The sequence below is a fragment of the Lynx canadensis genome, chromosome A2 (assembly GCF_007474595.2).
Source record: "Lynx canadensis isolate LIC74 chromosome A2, mLynCan4.pri.v2, whole genome shotgun sequence".
Classification (NCBI taxonomy): domain Eukaryota; kingdom Metazoa; phylum Chordata; class Mammalia; order Carnivora; family Felidae; genus Lynx; species Lynx canadensis.
This window is the reverse complement of record NC_044304.2, coordinates 77,595,103-77,614,763: the sequence shown is the minus strand read 5'-3', so window position 1 is coordinate 77,614,763 and position 19,661 is coordinate 77,595,103. Positions and strand designations below refer to the sequence as shown.

General features: G+C 38.6%; 1 pseudogene; it reads left to right on the top strand.

Moving 5' to 3' along the window:
• Positions 1-594: 594 nt before the first annotated feature.
• On the top strand, positions 595-1,873 carry LOC115508778 (annotated as a pseudogene).
• The last annotated feature ends 17,788 nt before the right edge of the window (positions 1,874-19,661 follow it).

The window sequence follows — 19,661 nt, the reverse complement described above, 5'->3', positions numbered from 1 at the left end:
TGAAATTATTTTATGTATTTCTAGGACAGAGAAAATTAGGAAATATGTTACTAGGGACCAAGATTTTCAGTGGAAACAAAAAAAGATACAAATAGAACATCAAAAAAGAAAAATTATGTTAAATGTTAATTTGAAATATCAGTGGTATTCATGATTCACGAAAATTCATGATTTTTAAAGGTGTGTGTGTGTGGATAGATAGATAGATCGGTCGATCTGTCCATTGTCCTCCATGCAGTAACATACTTAGAGTAATGAGCATCACTAGTCCGATTATCTTGATTTCCATATACTATTCCCCATACACATCTTGGAGAAATGGCTTAAGTCCATGGTGAGAGTAGAACGTCTTCTTGTGCCAGAAAACACAAAAATTCCCAAATATGACATACAAGCCAAATGAGAGGAACTACCACTGGTAATAGTTGGTCTATTTGAAACATTAAGAAGAATATGGGCCATAATTTACCAAACACGTTGAAAAAAATGAAAATCCACAAGTCCAGGCTTATTTGAAGAAAAAAAAAAGGCCCCAGAGTCCCAGCCAGTTCCTACCACAGTCCTGCAGTTATCCATCTTCTCTTTCCTTTCAACATGATAGATGCTGCTGTGTCCAAGGACTTCCTGGCAGGTGGAGTGACTCTTGCCATCTCCAAGACTGCGGTAGCACCCACCCCGCAGGTGCAGCAAGCTGGCAAACAAATCACCACAGGTAAGTGATGAAAGGGCATTACAGACTGCGTGGTTCGTATCCCTAAGGATCAGGGATAGTAACCTGGCCAATGTCATCCGATACTTCCTCATGCAGGCTCTCAACTTTGCCTTCAAAGATAAATACAAGTAGATCTTCCTGGGTGGTGTGGGCAAGAGAATCCAGTTTTGTCCTACTTTGCAGGGAATTTGCCATCAGGTGGTGGTGCTGGAGCCACATCCTTGTGTTTTGTGTATCCTCTTGATTTTTTCCCTTATATGTCTAGCAACAGATGTGGGCACAGCTGGAACTGAAAGGGAATTCAGAGGCCTCTGTGACTGCCTGGTTAAGAGCTACAAATCTATGGGGGACCTGGGTGGCCCAGTCTATTAAGCACCAACTTCCGCTCAGGTCATGATCTCATGGTTCATGAGTTTGAGCCCCACGTCAGGCTCTGTGCTGACAGCTCAGAGCCTGGAGCCTGCTTCAGATTCTGTCTCCTTCTCTGCCTGCCCCTCCCCAGCTCTCTCTCTCTCTCAAAAATAAATAAACATTAAAAAAATTTAAAAAAATCTACAAATCTAGGGGTGCCTTGGTGGCTCAGTCAGTTGAGCATCTGACTCTTGATTTCAGCTCAGGTCATGATCTCACGGTTGGTGAGACTGAGCTTCACATAGCACTGTGTGCTGACAGCGTGGAACCTGCTTGGGGTTCTCACTCTGCCTCTCTCTCCCCCTCCCTCTCTCCCTCTCTCTCTCTCTTAAAATAAGTAAATATTAAAAGAAATCTACAAATCTAGTGGGATTAAGGGCCTGTACAAATTTAATGTGTCTATGCAGGGTATCTCATCTACTGAGCTGCCTACTTCAGTATCTATGACAATGCAAAGGGAATGCTTCCAGATCCCCAGAATATTCATCTCTTAATCAGCTGGATGATTGCTTAATCTGTCACAGAGCTTGCTGGGTTGACTTCCTGTCCATTTGACTATTCATGGCCATATGATGATGCATCCAGGGTGCAAAGAAACTGACATCATGTACACAGGCATGCCCAACTGCTGAAGGAAGATTGCCCTGATGAAGTAGCCAAAGCTCTTCCAAAGGTGCATGGTCCAGTATTCTCAGAGGCATGGGTGGTGCTCTTGTGCTCTTGTATGATGAAATCAAGAAGTTCACATAAATTATTTCCTAGTGCATCCCCTTGTGAACAGGCATATTACATTATTCTTGACACACTGTTGGCTGTCTATTTATCAATGGCAACCATCATCTGACCAGTTTTCTCTTAAAACCACTTCCCCAATGATGGGACTCAATTATATATTTTTATTTCAGCCACCCTGATAAATAAACTTGAAGAAATAAGAAATCTGAAATTTAAAAATAAAGAAATAAAAATTAAAAAAGAAATTAACCTATTTGCCAGCATTAAAGGTGGCATATCATCTCCTTATTCAGAAAATTAAAAAAAAATTAATCTCCATAATTGGAAGCAAATATAGCTCATCCTCAATTGGTGAAGGGAAGTTTTTAAGAAGTTTTTGAAACAGAAAAGCATGCCAGATAATGAATGGAGGAGGAATTACAGAATTAGAAAATTACCCATACTACAAACTTCAGTGAAATATCTATTTGGGCAAGAATCATCAATAAATACTAAATACAGTAAGTAAAATTTTGGTTGGGTGGGGAGTGGGGGAACAGGACATCTGCACAGTGCCAGATGACAAAGGGAAAACATATTTTTACAATGGAAAAATCTGACTGTCACCACCTTAATCTAGTGATCAAATTAGCATCAAGAATAGCTAAGCTTTGTGAGAGCATGTGCCTGTTGAAATGATACAATATAAACTGTGCATATCATCTATGTCATGTCTTTACCAAAAATATTCACTCTGACTCTACTGGTCTAGCATCTTCACATTGTCAATGTCATGAATAAAGAGTATAGATTTAAAAAAAAAACTATAAAAACCAATGCCAGATTCTTTCACAGTTGGATGAAATTGCTCTAGGTGAGACAATGGAAACTGTATTATGGACTAGTTAGCAAAAGATATAAGAAAACTTAATCTTTGGGGGTATAATATGGTATCATAATATAAGGAAATATTCTCATTTTTAGAAGATATTTGCTGAATTATTTGTAATGGAATTGTTAGAAGGTTGCAAATTCCTTTAAAATGGTTCAGCACAAGTTTAAAAGATGATAAAGCAGGTATAGCAAAATGCGCAACTGAAAACATTTATTTAAAAACTTACAAGAAAAGATTGTTATTTATATCATCTGCTTTTTAAAAACACACTTCTTTGTAAGGCATGGCTAAGCTTGCAGCTGGCCAATACTCGCACTGAGAAAAACCAAACAAATGGGGTAAACTTCAAAAATTCTCTAACAAGTCAAGGCATCAAAAAATTGCTGATACAACAGGAACTAGAGGGCACAGGATTCTAGAACAAGGAGAACCATGGAGAGACATGCTGACTTCTGCAGCTTCTTTCGTTCTGGGGGATATTTGCCAAATCTGGGCTCAGGGCAAGAGGCTGTGCACCTGGACTTTCCCTAAGCACGGGGTTACTGCTGGGAGACAGACAAACCAGAGACCTCCAGTGGTCTCAGGGAGAGACAAAAACCAAAGACTTCAAGGGCTGATGGCCAGGTAGTAACAGAAGGGCAGAAAACTGAGCCTAAAGCTTATAGGCTATTTTCTACCCAAGACATTTGTCAAATTCTGGAGCTGTAGAGGGCATGAGGCTAAACAGCCAAGAAGAAAACCACTGAAAAGCTGAGTGGGGTTTTCTGCAGTCTCCCTGTGATATGCGTGAAGATTCAGTTCAAGACCACCAGGGGAAGGTACCCCAGAGATCATACTAGGCTTTCAGTTAAAAGATCCTAAAAACTACCTTTTAGATACAGAAGAAAATCAGAGGTGGACAGAATCTTTTAAAAACTGCAACCAGCTTCAACTCTGCCTAAAGGTAGAGAGGTAAACTATCACTCTATCTGCTGATCAGAGAAAATGATAAAGCCTCTGAGGGTAGTTAATGTCATCTGGATCCTTTACAATGATTACCACAGGTCTACGTGCCACATAAAGATGACAGTGTCCAGGGGCGCCTGGGTGGCTCAGTCGGTTGAGCGTCTGACTTCAGCTCAGGTCGTGATCTCACAGTCTGTGAGTTCAAGCCCCACGTCGGGCTCTGTGCTGACAGCTCAGGGCATGGAGTCTGCTTTGGATTCTGTGCCTGCCTCTCTCTCTGCCCCTCCCCTGCTCATGCTCTGTCTCTCTCTGTCTCAAAAATAAATTAAAAAAAAAGATGAGTGTCCAGAAGCATAAAAAGAAACATTCCTTTTTTTGTGTGGATTTTTAAGAGCAAGGAGAAACTTCCCCATGTCTAATCCTCTGAGCTGACTTTTTCTCACATTAACTCATCTGTGCCTAAACAAATTTTCTGACAATGATGATGAGATGCTCATGATTGGCTTAAACTGATTAAGGTTCATCATCCCCCTTACTCCCAATGAACCTGGAGAGGACCCAGTCTCTTTAGAAAGACATGATCTCTCAGAAGAGGATGAAGCCAATCAGGCTCTGCTAGCAAGGAAAGAAGGAATGGGATCGAGTAGGCAATCAACAATGTTGCCACATCATCTACCAGCCGTTACTATGGAGACCTGAGCAAGCATTTCAATATCTTTGAGTCACAGTTTGTTTATCTTTAAAATTTAGATAATACCTCAAAAGGCTGCTGGATCTATTCAATGAAATTGTATATAAACATATTATATATGTATATATATAATATATATCCTTTTAAATGATCAAATGTCTAACATATTTAGTGCATCAATAGTGTTGGTTAATATTGTTTGCCATGGTTTTGAGTCCTTTTTTTAGACATGTTTTAGCTGTCAGTGGTCATTTAAAGCATAACAACTCAACCCTAACCCACATGTCAGGTGTGTGTGAATAGCGTAGACAGTAAGACTAGTATCCACCTTGCTTTTGCTTCTCAACATGCTATGCTGACACCTGGAGAGGCATCTCTAAGAAAATGGCCCATCAGAGTATGAATTGAGGGCCATATTCTTTCTCCCCATCATTCACTCCCTCCTTGGTACCCAAATTCTGCCTTTAACAATGTACTAATTTATTACTTTTCAGTTAATAAAAGTACAGGTTCAGAGGTGAACCAGTGGATAGAAGAACAAGACAGATATGGCATATGTCCCAAGAGTTCTATTTTTACTGAAAGATTTGGGATGGGTGGGAAGGTAGAGTTAAATAACTTAATAAGATTTCTCTTCTAACCAAATTTAATGAAAGTAATTCTTACTTTAATACTAAAGTAAACAGACATGGAGAACACAAAATTTTAATGGAGTTTACAAATAATATGCAAGATTTGAAGAGAACTTCTGTTTGAAGTGACTAACCATCTTCTTCTGCCTTTAGGGTCACTGCTGTAGGAAAGATTTAGGAGCACTGTGCTTCTGATTAAATAAATATTCTGGACTTTTTCTTTTTAAGGCAAATACTAGGAATCCCTATTGAGTTTATCACAGAATTTTTTTTTCTTTGAATAACAGGAGTGATGGGAAGTCATGCTGGCAATGGGTACCTGTGGGTGAGGTGTCAATCCCTGAAGAGCTAGGACAAATGTCTCAAAAGAGGGACAGAGAGAAGTAGACACTGTTTCATCTAGGGTCACTGTCCTTGAAGCAATGGAGAGTAGAGGCTAAGTGCATGGACCAATGATCATAGCTGTGCCATCTGCTGTCTTTATCACTCTGGCCAATGTGCTCTAAGCGTTGGTTCTTTCTATTGACCAATGGATACAATGGTGCCTCCTTTACTGTGTTCATAGTAAGAATCAAGTTAAGGAAGCTGATATAAGCTATGTATTGAGTACAGTTCCTGGCACAAAGTGAAGTGTTTAATAAATGTGATATAACCTATAAACCTACTTTACCAACTCAAGGGTCCAAAAAACTTATTTTTGTAATTACTGAATATGTATCTATGAATGAGGATTCTGTGATCACAAGGAATATTATTTCTCCCTTATTAGGGGGACATACCTGGCTGTAATAATTATAATACCAGGGCATATTTTGTGCAAGGAATTATCCCAAGATAATTCAGCCTTATCCTTCATCTTGGCATATGACCCAAGAGTTCTATATTTACTGAAAGATTTGGGATGGGTGGGGATGTAGTGTTAAATAACTTAATAAGATTTCTCTTCTAACCAAGTTTAATGAAAGTAATTCTTACTTTAATACTAAAGTAACCTGCTTCAAAACAGGAGAAAAGATGATCCCTTTGCTAGTTAGTTATTATAACCAAGTAAGCTGGATATAGGCAGACTTGAGGCAACAAAGATAAATCAGACATAGACCTGCTTTTAAAACCACTCTCCAGAAGGGGAGATAAGACACGTATCACAGATAAGACATTCATCATAGCAGGATAGAAATTGCTAGGTGCCTCAAGGTTACAAATAAAATACCATGAGAGTTACAAAGAAATTGCATGTTGTCCTTACTTCAAAGCCAGATTAAAGATTAAGGGGAACAAGATTTAAAGGAGGAATATTTTCATCAAACTATTATATTTGCAAGAAATAGACACTCCCTTGGTTAAATACAGTAAGGCTGCTGTCTTGAAATTCATAGTAATTTTTGAACAAGGAATCTCACCTTTTTACTTTTTACTGGGCTCTGCAAATTATGTAGCTGGTTCAGAAGAGAACGATGGGGTCAGGAAAGTAGGCTGGGAACAGGACAGTGTTCAGGATCTACCAGAGCACAGGTGACAAGGTAGTTGTTCTTACGGTCCTGGGTTCCTCCATGTCTGCCTACTTTTCTTGTTACTATCAATGAAGTACCTCACATTTTACTACATTTATCTTTTGGATTTTGCTTAATTATGGCTTTTGTTTACTGGTAACTTCTCAAGGACCTATTGCCTCATGGCCTCTTTGCCTGCCTTCTACTAAGAGTGCAGATATTTCTGTAGCATACATGAAACTGTCTAACAGAGAATGTGATATATATATTCACTCACTTAGTATTTCCAACAGTCCTCTGAAGCAAATTACCTCCATTTTACACATGAGGACCACTGGATTATTATCCAATAATGATAAAAGCTACACCATACATAGGAACAAAGTGCTCTCAGAGAAAATACAAATACTTGAATAACTATAAATTTGGTGGCTATATTTATGATTTCCAGGGGGAAGTAACAACTGAGCTGAGGCTTAAAGATCAAAAGCATTTTTTTAGTCTAAGAAAGGCAAGGGGTTATTCCAGGCAAAGGGAACAGCATAAGCAAAAGCTTAGAGAAAGAGAGCATGTTCCTTTAGGACCAGACAAACCTATTTGGGCTGAACCTGGAATTCACAGGGATTAGCCTCTGAGGAAGGAGTAGTGTGGATAAAGAGATGGGGAATACAACGTGAGGTCATACATAGGAATTTGGATTATCCCATAGAGAACCATAAGGTATTAGATATTGGTGGGGGGGGGGGGGCGCTGAGTGGCATGAGCATTTGTTTTTAAAACACAACTTTAGCATAAGAGTGGAGAATGGGGTAAGTGGGAATGAGGCAAGAAAGCAAAGGATAAAGGGAGAGGCAGTAATGGTTTCAATGGTCTGAACTGGTGCAGTGAGGAAATTGATGCAATGTACACTCCAAGGGAGACACTGACAGAAGTTACTGAGCCCTTGCAAAGGTGTGAAGATAGAATTCAAAGTGGTCAGAACTGAGGGGGAGCTTTGTGATGACATAGAGATGGGCAAGGGTCAATGGCGACCATTGGAAAAGGGAGTAATTAAAATCAATGTTTTTTCATGTTAATGGCTGGAAAAGAATCCTCATCAAAATGCTCTACTTTGGCTGATGGGACAAGGGACCAGGAGTGGTGAAAGGCCTCGGAGAAATTGAAAAGGAATTTAATTCCTCCACTTCTGTCAAAACTAGGGAAGAGTAGGCAAGGGTATGGTATGATATGGTTGTCAACAACTTCTTGGCATCTTCTCTGACTTCCCCACTATCTAGAGACTAGAATCTCTCACAACATCCATTTTCCAGGTACACTGCACTTCTTCATCATCATGATAAATTAAATTCCTTTTCAGCTTTGATTTTCTTCATGTCCACAGCAGACTACAGTGTGCAAAGTACAAAGTCAGCTGGTCTGACTTATGAGAGGCTGGGACATCCTGTTCTATAAACATCTGTCATGAGACCAAAATAACCCATGTCTTTAGTGGCCAAATTTTAACAGCTATAAACTGCTTTCTGCTTTTAGTATAGAATCACTGACAAAATTCTTACTTTCCAGGTCCTACTGTTTAAAAACATTTTTAAAAATACAAATAACATAACTATTATAGAAAATATAAATATGCACAAAGAAGAAATTAAAAGTCATCCATAATATCATCACCCAGTGAAAACCACCAATAACATGTTACCACCAGCCTTCTCCATATATATTTTTTCTTATATCTTGTAGTCATATACTCTATACTTTTGCAACCTTTTTTCTTACCAATATTTTAACAAGAAAATTAATATCATTTTACATTATTCTTGTTAATTGTAGAATATCCTCACATGTAAATGTTAAAACTGATTTTTTTAAAGGAATCTCTACCCCCGATGTGGGGCTTAAATTCACAACCCCAAGATCAAGGGTTGTATGTTCTACTGACTGAGCCAGCCAAGTGCCCCTAAAAATAATTTTTGTAATCTGATTGTATTAATTTATACTTTTCCCACCTTACATTTAATTTCCTATGTTCTCACCCTCTTAAGTCCCCCATGTCAGTCAATCTTGTGCTTTTATTTGCCCAGGTCAATAGGATCTATATATTTCACACATGGGCCAGTTCTACCTGCTCATTAGCAAAGTCCAGTCTCACAACAACCTAGCCTGTGATGCTCTCCTCCCCAGACTTGCTGTCATCTGGCCCACTTCCAAAGACTCTCCTAGCTCTGAACACAGAACAGTTTCATGTTCAGTCATTTACCATTTTTAAGAAGGGTAGCTTGCTAAGGAAGTCATAGTGTTCTATAAAGCCCAACACAGAGGAAAACCTTCTTTTCCCAGGCCATACCTCTAAGTATAATCTTTTCCAGCCATCTCACAAACATCTGCTTCTGGAGAAAGAAAGGAGAGAAAAGGAGAGAGAGGAGGAGGAGGAAGACAGAAAGGCTGGCTGGCTAATTCATTGCAAATTCACTGCCACTGTGAAACAGGACATAAACACCAAGGCCTACTTGTGCTCAATCTGTAATATCAGCCTTATGTTGTATCAAACCCAGCTCTATTTGTCTTTAGTTTCAAGTCTTTAATCTGGGAAAGTGGAGAGCATAAAAGCCTTGTGATGGATGTTAAGTGTTAGTGACTAGTTGGCAATTCACTGATATCTCAGGATTGATGCTAGTAGGTGAGGAGAGTCATTAAAGAGAGTAAGGCTATCAGACATCACCAAGCTGTAGAAGGAACAGGTAAGGAAACTTATGTAATCTTGGGTGATTTACATAACTTCTCTACACATAAATTGCTGGATCTGTAAAATTGGATAGTATACAGTAAGTACTCAATAAATGGTGGACTTTTTTTTTTCAGTACCTCATACAGTGTTAGGCTTATAACATTTACTAAGTTTCATAGAATGGCTATTAATTGAATGTAATCATTGCTGCTATAGCAGAGGTGTATATGTTTCAGACTATTCTAGAGAGAGATAAAACAAACTAACAAAACAGATGACAGTAATTGTTCTAATTCTGCATTATCAAAGCAATCTTCTGACAAATTTGGGTCTCAGGGCAGGTATGCCCAAGCATTCTGATTATTAGAAAAGACTATTCCTCTTTTAAAATAAATGAACATTACCTTGTTTGACTGGTATAAGTCAGTCTTGTAAAACCTGGTCAATTCTTTGTGGATCATAGTGTGTGTTCCACAAATATTTGTTGGATGGATGGATGCATGGATGGATGAATGAGTGAATGAATGAATGAATGAATGAATAAATAAATAAATAAATAAATAAATAAATAAATTTGAGTTTTAATATCTGGGAAGACAAACTATTACGTGCTGTTGATTCCATATTACTGTGGTTTTCTCTATTTAAACCAGAGATAAAGAGTGCTTGGCTCCACTAACCAACTCTTTTGGATACCAAAAGAAACATAAAGTAATCAATTATCAAGATAATCCAGTTATAGAGTTGCAAGGAATATTAGAGTAGTGCTGCATAAAAAGTTAACCCTAGCCTCTTGAAATTTAAAATCTAAAGTCACTTGCCGGGTGTTTTTCAGCATCGTTCTCCTCCTACACACATCCACATTTACCTCTACTTCCAAGCTCTTAAAAATTTTTTTAGATTTTATTTATTTTTGAGAGAGACAGAGACAGAGCGTGAGGGGGAGGAGCAGAGAGAGGGTCAGGCTCCAGGCTCCAGGCTCCATGCTGTTAGCACAGTGCCAAATGCAGGGCTTGAACTCACAAACTGGGAGATCATGACCTAAGTTCAAGTTAGACACCTAACCTACTGAGCCACCCAGGTGCTCTCTACTTCCAAGCTCATAAACCAGCTTCTTTCATAATCTTAGCAAGGAGCGCCCATAACAGAGCCTTCTGTATTTTTGGAATAGCTTTGGATACAGTTACAACCTTCATGAGATTCAGAATCTATAGGGATAGTGAGTCACCTAAATTTTAGGACAACTGATACTAGAAAAAATGTTGCTTTTAATCCACCTTACCTTGCCGGACATTTTTTTATAACCTAGAACTCCACATTCAGTTGAGTCAACTGTTATTTCCTGTAGATCAATAACTGGGTAACATTTCTAAATGTAGACAGTTGTTTATGGGACTGGTGGACACAGAATTACTACCTATTTCACAGAAGGTAAAAAAAATTTTGCATGTGGGACAAATCATGCTGTCATGGTGGAACGATGTTTATTATTTGGAGAACTTAAAAGCATAAATCTTCATCTACATATCTCAACTCACATCCTCACCCAACAATGACTGGATGACATGATTTTTAAGGAAACTGTAGACTCTGAAATTTGATAATCATATATTTACATTTTTGCCTATGGTGGCCTTGAGTGATACAATATAACTGTGTTTTTACACATATAGGGAATGTGGAGGGGAAGGACACATTGGGGAGACAGTCACTAAGAGGAGCTACTTTCAGGTATGGGTAGAATAAAAGAGGAATAAAGTGAGTTTAAGAAGTCTGGAAACTACATATACCCTTAATGATGCTCAAAAACTAAAGAACAAAAAAAAGACAACTAAAATTTTTTAAATTACTTTTACCCAAATGCAGCTTCAATGCTGAAAAATATGGTTCCAGACTTCCTATGCATTATACTCGTAGAAATGTTGGGATGATATTTGATAATAAGATAAGCAGTTTAGTGGAAACCCCTAGATAGACCCAGAGGACCGAGATATAAAAAATAAAGTGATATAATAGTAATGATAGCTACTGTTTACCAAGCCTTTACTAAAAGCCAGGCATTATGCTAAGACATATAAAATTTCATTTAATCTTTACAACCATCCCACATCACCCTCTTTTACAGATGAGGGAACTGAGGCTTGAGAGATGTAGTAAATCACCCAAGTCAAAGCTACTGAGTGTCAATGCAAGTATTGCAACATAAATTTATTTTCCTCCAAAACCCCATGACTTTCTCTATCATAGATACCTGTGTTTGAGTTTTTGCTTGGCTACTTCCTGGCTTTTACCAGAAGCAAGTAACACAAACTCTTGTTATCGGTAAAATAATCAAGATACTAGTATCTACTTCATGAGATTGTTGAGAGGATTAAATTACCTAATGCTTTTAAAGTACTTAAAATATGATCTTGTTGCAACAAGTGTTAGCTGTTTACCCACAGTGATGCCACTAGCTTCCTGTGTGGGCAGGGATAACCACTGAAATTTTATGAGCATCATTATTTTTCTCATGGATAAAATGAAGAAGTTGGGCTATGCGATCTTACAAGTTTTTCCAGTTCTAACCTTCTTACCTCATTTTTGCTTTCTGAAAAGCAAACGTAGGTAGCCAGGAATAACCCAGAAGCAGGTGGAATGAGAGATGAAGGAGAAGTAGAAAAGGACACCTGCCTGGAAGACTGGGTCAGAATTGAACAATAAGACAGACTCAAATTCGTAAAGGTTACCTTAGGTCCCAGGGCATATTCTACAGAAAGCAAAGGAGATCTTTATCCTGACTTCCATTTAATTTTATTTTTGCACTTGTTTGAGAGCTGTTCTTATTTCCTGTTTAGAATTACAAACCACAATAACCTTCTTTGCTTAATTCTTTATCTCCTCGCTCTTGATCTTGAAGCAAAAAAAAAAAGAGATACATTTATTGTAGCCAAGGCCACAAGAATATATAGCCTGCAAGTAGACTGACTTGTCCCATTTTGAATGTCAGCTCTGGATATCCGGAGTTGAACTGTTTCCATGGTTTGCTTTATTGCATGTGGCTTATATTTTTTTTCCTGCCATTTTTCCAGCATTTGGCAATGCTGCTATTCTGTCACCATGACAATTTAATGTTGGAGAAAATGCATGGGAAGAAAAAGGAACCGATTTAATGTGTTGAGAGTTGACCCACCAGCTTTGCAGTTCAAAACATACTATTATAGCAAGTTGTGCTGACATATTTTGACAAGTCAGGACAATTGTTTACTCAGTAGCCACCACACTTTTATCAACAAGACTTTTGTCAAACTACTTTTAATCAGCAACATCAGAATTTATAAATTCTTGTAGAGTCCTAGAATCATTTAGAACAGAAGGTAGCCACAGAGAAAAGCTGAAAGACATTAAGGTGACAGTCACAGGTGGAACAGCCAATGTCAAATCTCTATTTTGATTCTTATTTCTTCATTAAAAATTTTAGAAAAATCCTTCCAAGGTAGTTATCAGAGTTCATATGCTTAGTTTTAATATAATGCTGATTTGCCTGCCAGAATGTGTACTTTCCTTCCCTGGTAGCTGCTCACCTGAGATTCATTCCCTGTTGCTTGTCCTTTGATGGTGATTTTTCTTGTAGATAAAGATGTATTGTCCCGATATTTTTATAGTAATTACGAACCAAGAGCTTGGAGTGACTCAAGATGAAACAGAAGCTGATCAATTGGCTGTAACCACTGTCCTCACCATCATACCTCATACTTCCCTGGCCGCAGTATCAAACCCAAGCCCAGCGTCCCCTCTGTGGCCTATCCCTTTGGGCAGTGCCTCATCTGGATCCAAAACCATCCCTTGTCACTGAAATATGACTCTGATTTCCCAAGATCTGAAGAACTATATGGGATCATAGGCTCTCTTGGATACAGCTTCCAGCTCCATTAATTTATTCATCTATTAAATAGATATGTTTGAGTCCCTGTTTTAACAGGCATCTTCCAAATGCTTACTCTCTACAACTTATGAATCCATCATTTGTCTACAACGTATTTATTATCACTTATCAAGTATGCACTCAGCCATGTTGACCACCTCCAAGGTTTAGAAACCCATTACTCAGTAAAGCAGTGTGTTACAAAACTTTCAAAGGCTTTGTTAGAAATTACTTATTTGTATTAAGATAAAGTATATCTTCTTCAAGTTTCTGTTAGTATTCCTTTCCTTCCTTTCTCATCCTTAATTCCCTCCATCATTTTTCTTATGACAAAACTATGAATTCATTTACCTTCACCTGAACATGCTCTAAGCCCTTCTTAAAGTGTAGTGCCAGAGAAGCCAAAAAAAAAAAAAAAATCACTCAGATATGGTTAAGTTGCCCATCAAGAAGAATGTCCTCAAAACTATGTGTGCCCTCTTATCAGTCGTAAGGTTACAACAATAAACATTATGAAAATAGTTACAATTAATGAATGTTAGACATTGTGCCAAAAGAGAAAAATACTTTGGGACATGTTATCAAGTGGGATTTTTTTCCCCATCATCCCACCACTTGATGTTAAGATCTCAAAGCTGAGGTCTTAGCTTATGGTAGTGCGGAGCTACCATACAAAGAGTACTGAGTATGATGAGGGATGTGAATATTTCCATCCTTGCCCTTAAAAGCCTGATGGGGGAAGGGCCTCTAAGAAAATCACTAGCAAAGGCTAGAGTGTCTGCAGGAGGAGGGACTGGTGGTTCCTACTCCGGCTAGACATTTGCTTATATCTCTCCCCTGCTACCATTCATTTCATTTCAGTGGGATTCAGCCCATGTCAGGTCCCCTGCTTTGTCTGTATTTTCTATCACTCTGAAGTCACTTCTACCTGGAAAACTCATATTCATTTAGTTATGAAGACTGAAGATTCAAGACACAGTGTTTATACTTCAGCTCAACCACTATTTATCTAGATGACCTTGGACAATTGATTCAAACTCTCCATGCTCCAACTGCTTCAATCTACAGAATGAGAATAACTCCTAGTGCTGTGATTATTAAATAAATTATTATATTTAAAGGCTTTATCAAGTGCCTGGCACGTAATAAGAGTGTCCTAAGACTTCTCTCATATATTGCCCTATTATTTTTATTTTTATTACTATCTGTAGACATATCTTGGTGAACCCCTTTTTTTTTTTTTTTAAATTTTTTTTTCCAACGTTTATTTATTTTTGGGACAGAGAGAGACAGAGCATGAACGGGGGAGGGGCAGAGAGAGAGGGAGACACAGAATCGGAAACAGGCTCCAGGCTCTGAGCCATCAGCCCAGAGCCTGACGCGGGGCTCGAACTCCCGGACCGCGAGATCGTGACCTGGCTGAAGTCGGACACCCAACCGACTGCGCCACCCAGGCGCCCCTTGGTGAACCCCTTTTAATCTTTCTCTTTTTCTTGTAACTCTTGTCCAGTCTTTTAGGGAATTTTTTTTGTCTTCTTTTCCAGATTTTTTTTAAGCCTAATTATTCTCTTTGAAAGTTAATAAACAAGTCTAATGGTGGCTGATTAAAATGGAAGTACTGGTATTGAGACAGCAAAGGAAAGATAAACAACACAATTTAAAGAGAAATTAGGCAACAAACACTAGTGCTGTTAACCATTAGAGAGTCCAGTAAGAGTCTATGAAACTATTTCATTTTCTCATGTTTGCTCACTTCCCAAGACACTTCAGTGTGGCTTCTTTTCCCATCAATACCTCCAAAATAGCTCTTGCAAGGTCCACCAATGATGTCCACTTTCATCTATCAGGAAACCCTTTTCATTCCTTATCATCCTTGACCAGACAGCAGTAGTCAACAGTGAGGACTCCTACTTCTTTCTTGAAACTATTCTTTCTTCCCACATCTTCCATGACACCACAATCTCCTGGCTTTTTACACCTCTCTGGTCCCTCTTTTGCAGATGTATCAGGTCATCTTTCTCTACTTGATGCAAATAATGAAGATTCCCAAGGATTTGTCCCAGAACCGCGTCTCACTTCACTTTAAATTCTTGTCCTGCCATATTACTTATGCCTGAAGCTTCAGTAACAATTTAGACACTGATGACCTTCATTTGTACCTTCAGTTCAAACTACTCCAGCGAGTTTTTCTGGATGTTTTCTTTCCATTGGCATGCCTAAAATGCTCCATTTTGATATCACAAACTCCACATGTCTAAGAACAGACTCATGATCTTCCCCCCAGTACCTGGTCCTTTCTACTATTTATTTTTAAATTATTAATATTATTTTATTAGAGAGAGAGAGCACATGTGTACATGGGGGAGGGGCAGAGAGAGATGGAGAGAGAATCTTAAGCAGGCTCCACACTCATCACAGAGCCCAACGTGGGGTTCAATCCCACAACCTTGGGATCATGACCTGAGCCAAAATCAAGAGTTGGATGCTCAATTGCTCAACCATTTGAGCCACCCAGACTCTGCATCCACTATTTTTTATTTTAACTATGGGCATAAGCTTATGCATTCATCCAATTGCACAAGCCAGAAGCCCAAGACATGTTCTGTGATGCCCACTACCCACAGCCAATCCATCAACAACCTCCAAACTATCTCTGTTTTCTTCTCATCATTTCCACTTTTCTATCCTAGGCCAAGCAGCCATTAAATCTCATTCACAGCACCGCAAAAACTTCCAAACTTTATCTACGTCTACTCTGGCCACCCTGCAATCCAGTGATTAGACACACACACACACACACACACACACACACACACACTTATGATTTTAAGCTAAAGATCAACATCATTGCACAAGAGTCTGCTGTGATCTTGATTCCTTCCTAGTCTTTTCTGCCATCTGCCACTTCAACTTCTGTGCTCCAGCCACACTGGCCCTCTTCCTGTTTCTCAGCCAGAAAAGCACCTCCTCCTCTTTAGACTTCTGTGCACTCAATCCCCCTCGGCCCAGGACACCTGCCTCAGTCCACCAATCACACATTACCAAGACAACTTTATTCAGATCTCAGTCCAAGTATCACCTCTTCAGGAATGTTTCCCCCCACTGACCACCCCTAACCTTGTGTAACTCAGGTTTCTTTATCATACACTTTTAGGGAATGTTATACTTTTTCTTCTTAGCACTTACCTCAATTTGTGATTATTTATTCATTTAGTGAGGTAATTTGATTAACATCTGCCTCCTCCACTGACTATAAACTTTGAGAGGAATTGTGTCAAACCACGGTGTCCTACTATTTAAATTAGTGCCTGTCTCAAGGTAGGGTCTCAAGTGATATTTGTTGACAGGAGAAATCAGCACCTCTTTATTCTACTCTAAATAAATCTGCTTTTCATTGTACACCATTCTAGGTATGTTTTGTAAATCTGTTCTAAATATTTTCTCTCAACACAGAGCTTTTATTTTACTATTTTTTCCTCTAAAATCTCTGGTATTTCAGTCCACTGTGGGCTGAACTGCCTTTTTAATATGCTTTTCAATGCATCTGTATAACGTGGGGATTTTATTTGCAAATGTAGATCCACAGCACCCTGACCCCTACAGAACTTCTGAGCCCATACATCTCTGGGTGGGGTTGAGGAATTATTTTAACAAATACCACTACATAAATCTGCACACTAAAGTTTGAGCACAAATCCTTTTTTAGTTCAGACTAGCAATCTAGAAGAAAATGTATTCTTATCCCTAAACAACTTCTATATAGACTTGTAGACTAAAGCCTGCTTCTAAGCTCTGTTTTACAAAAAGTTCACATTTTTTTTTTGCTTCAGTAAATAAGCAGAAACAAAAGTGATGGAACCCAAAATATTGATGGCTTACCATTGGCTTGACCCCAAAACCATATGGAACAGTAAGCCAAAGGAATTCCAACATGACAAATGAGACAGTGAGCAAAGGGTTTGGCCAGAAGTAACTCCTGAATATAAATCTGCATTAAAAATTCAAGCTAATTCCATCTTGTTTTGCAACTTGGTATTTAAAATTTGCTTTTTTGCTAGCTCAAAAAGACTGACAAACAAGTTTGGTTTCCAGCAGTCAGGTAGGTGAGTTTCTATCCATTCTCTTTTGCATCTTTTCAGGCTCTTTGTTAAAAAAAAAAAAAGACTCAGATTTTGAACACTGAACACTGTTCCTGGTAGAGCCAGACCTTGTCATGGAATGCAGGTAGCTACACTTTCTAACTGTACAAGCAGAAAGAGAAACCAGAAAAATATTTATTCCCGACTGTCAGCAGTTGGGGGTCTGTCTGCTTGGTGGACCCATATGACTAAGTGGCAAATATCTGGGAGGATAAACAGGAAGTATCAAACCATTTAGGGCAGGCTTTGAGATGATCTGAAGTGGGTCCTCTTTCTTCATTTTGAAGATACTTATGGGAAACCAAATGGGTCTCAAGAGGGCAGTGATCTGTCGGCATTCCACACCTCTGAACTTCCCTATCTGTTCTGCAGGATCATCAGTCACGTATGAATGTATGTATGGGTGTGTTTATTTAAGTTCATTTATTTATTTTGAGAGAGACAGAGACAGCATGAGTGGGGGAGGGGCAGAGAGAGAGGGAGACAGAGAATCCCAAGCAGGCTCCACACTGTCAGCATAGAACCTGATGTGGGGATCAAATTCACCAAACTGTGACATGATGACCTGAGTCAAAACTAAGAGTCGGATTCTTAAGTGACTGAGCCACATAGGTACCCATCACTTATTTATTTATTTACTTGTTTATCTCTGAACCCAGGCTAGAAACCAAGGCAAGGCCATGGGGAGAAGAATCAAGGGGATGGGGTCACAGTCAGAATGGATACCAAAAGCTAGAATCAGAGGTAATCTGCCAAGTGTGTAGGTTACTAAGTTCTGGCTTGTGATTCACAGCTGAAACATCAGGAATTGTAGGGGAAATGTCCTTTGATAAACATTCAAGGCTAGTGAATTATTTCCATTTCATAATCCTTATCTGGGAAAGATTTTTGAGAATTTCCCACAATCTATAATGTACTTATTTATAAATTATATGTAGATTCTACCCTAGTTTTACATTATGAGCATTATAAGACAAAAACAGACACTGAATTAGTCTACTAGAATATTGAAATAGTAATTTCAATGTATTTTCCATATCCCTAAATATTGTTTTATTGCACTCAACTTCAGAGACCACTGGTTTAGACACAGTTGCTTCTATATGTATGCAAATGAGCTAGACTGAGAGTAGGTTTTCTTAGTTGTATTTCTCCAGAGTTTTGGCCATTAAGTTTTCATTGCAATGCCACAATGGACTCATTCTTGTTGATATGGGAGGGACTTCATTATGAATCATGAAAAGGTTCACAGCAGCATTAAGTAAATAGGAAAAAAAAAAGTTAAATGTTAAACAGTAGAGGATTGGCTAAATAAATACTGCTGTGTTTGTATAATGAAATGTTTTATTTCCAATATAAATGAAAGTTTCAAGGATGCTCTCATGCTATATGGGTTGAAGCGTATCCTCCCCAAATTCATATGTTGAAGTCTAAATCGCCAGGATCGCAGAATGTGATATTATTCGGAAGCAGGGTTGTTGCAAATGTTAAGATGGTTAAGATGTGGTTATAGCGGAATAGAGTGGACCCCTAATCCAATGACTGGTGTCCATATAAAAAAAGGAAAATTTGCACAGAGGGAGATCACCATGGGAAGATTGGAGTTATGTTTCCATAAGCTTAGGAACAACAAATATTGCTGGCAAACCACCAAAAGCAGGGAGAGAGGCATGGAACAGATTCTCCCTCACAGCCCTCAGTAAGAGTTAACTCCACTGAAAACTTGATCTTGGACCTCTAGCCTCCACAACTGTGAGAAAATAGATTTCTGTTTAAGCCACCCCCAGTCTATGGTGTTTTGTTATGGCAGCCCTGCCAGAGAAAAACAGGTGCCATACTAGGACACCATGTTAAATTAAAAAGATATGACATAAAATGCCTATGTAATGTGATCCCAATTGTGCACACATACTCACATATATATATATGTAGAAAAAACCCTGGAAATGTTATTGTTTACCTTTGAGTTGTGGGTACCTTTTTCTCCATTTTCCCCCTATATTTTCTAAGTTTTCTGCAAAAGGATTAATGTTTGTGCAGACATCTATACTTTCTAAGTTTTTAATTTTATAATAAAAAAGTTTTTTAAGCTTTTAAGCTTTTTGTTATGTAAAAAATGAATTACTCCAAAGAAAGTATTTCTACTGCACCTAAGGTAGATGATGATGAGTACATAATTCAGTATGGAAATCTCTGGGATGTATACTTTTCCCATTGTGTGTGGTCTAAAGTTCTTAATGAACAGACACAATTCAGCCATCATCCCTGATGTTCAGCCCTGCTCAGTCATCATTGACCCTCTTCGTTCTTCCCTTACTCATGAATACTCTTTACCTAGTAAAGTTACTGGATGTTCATAAGCTTCTGCTTCTTAATCTGTAAACTGAGAGCACAGGTACTCTGCCT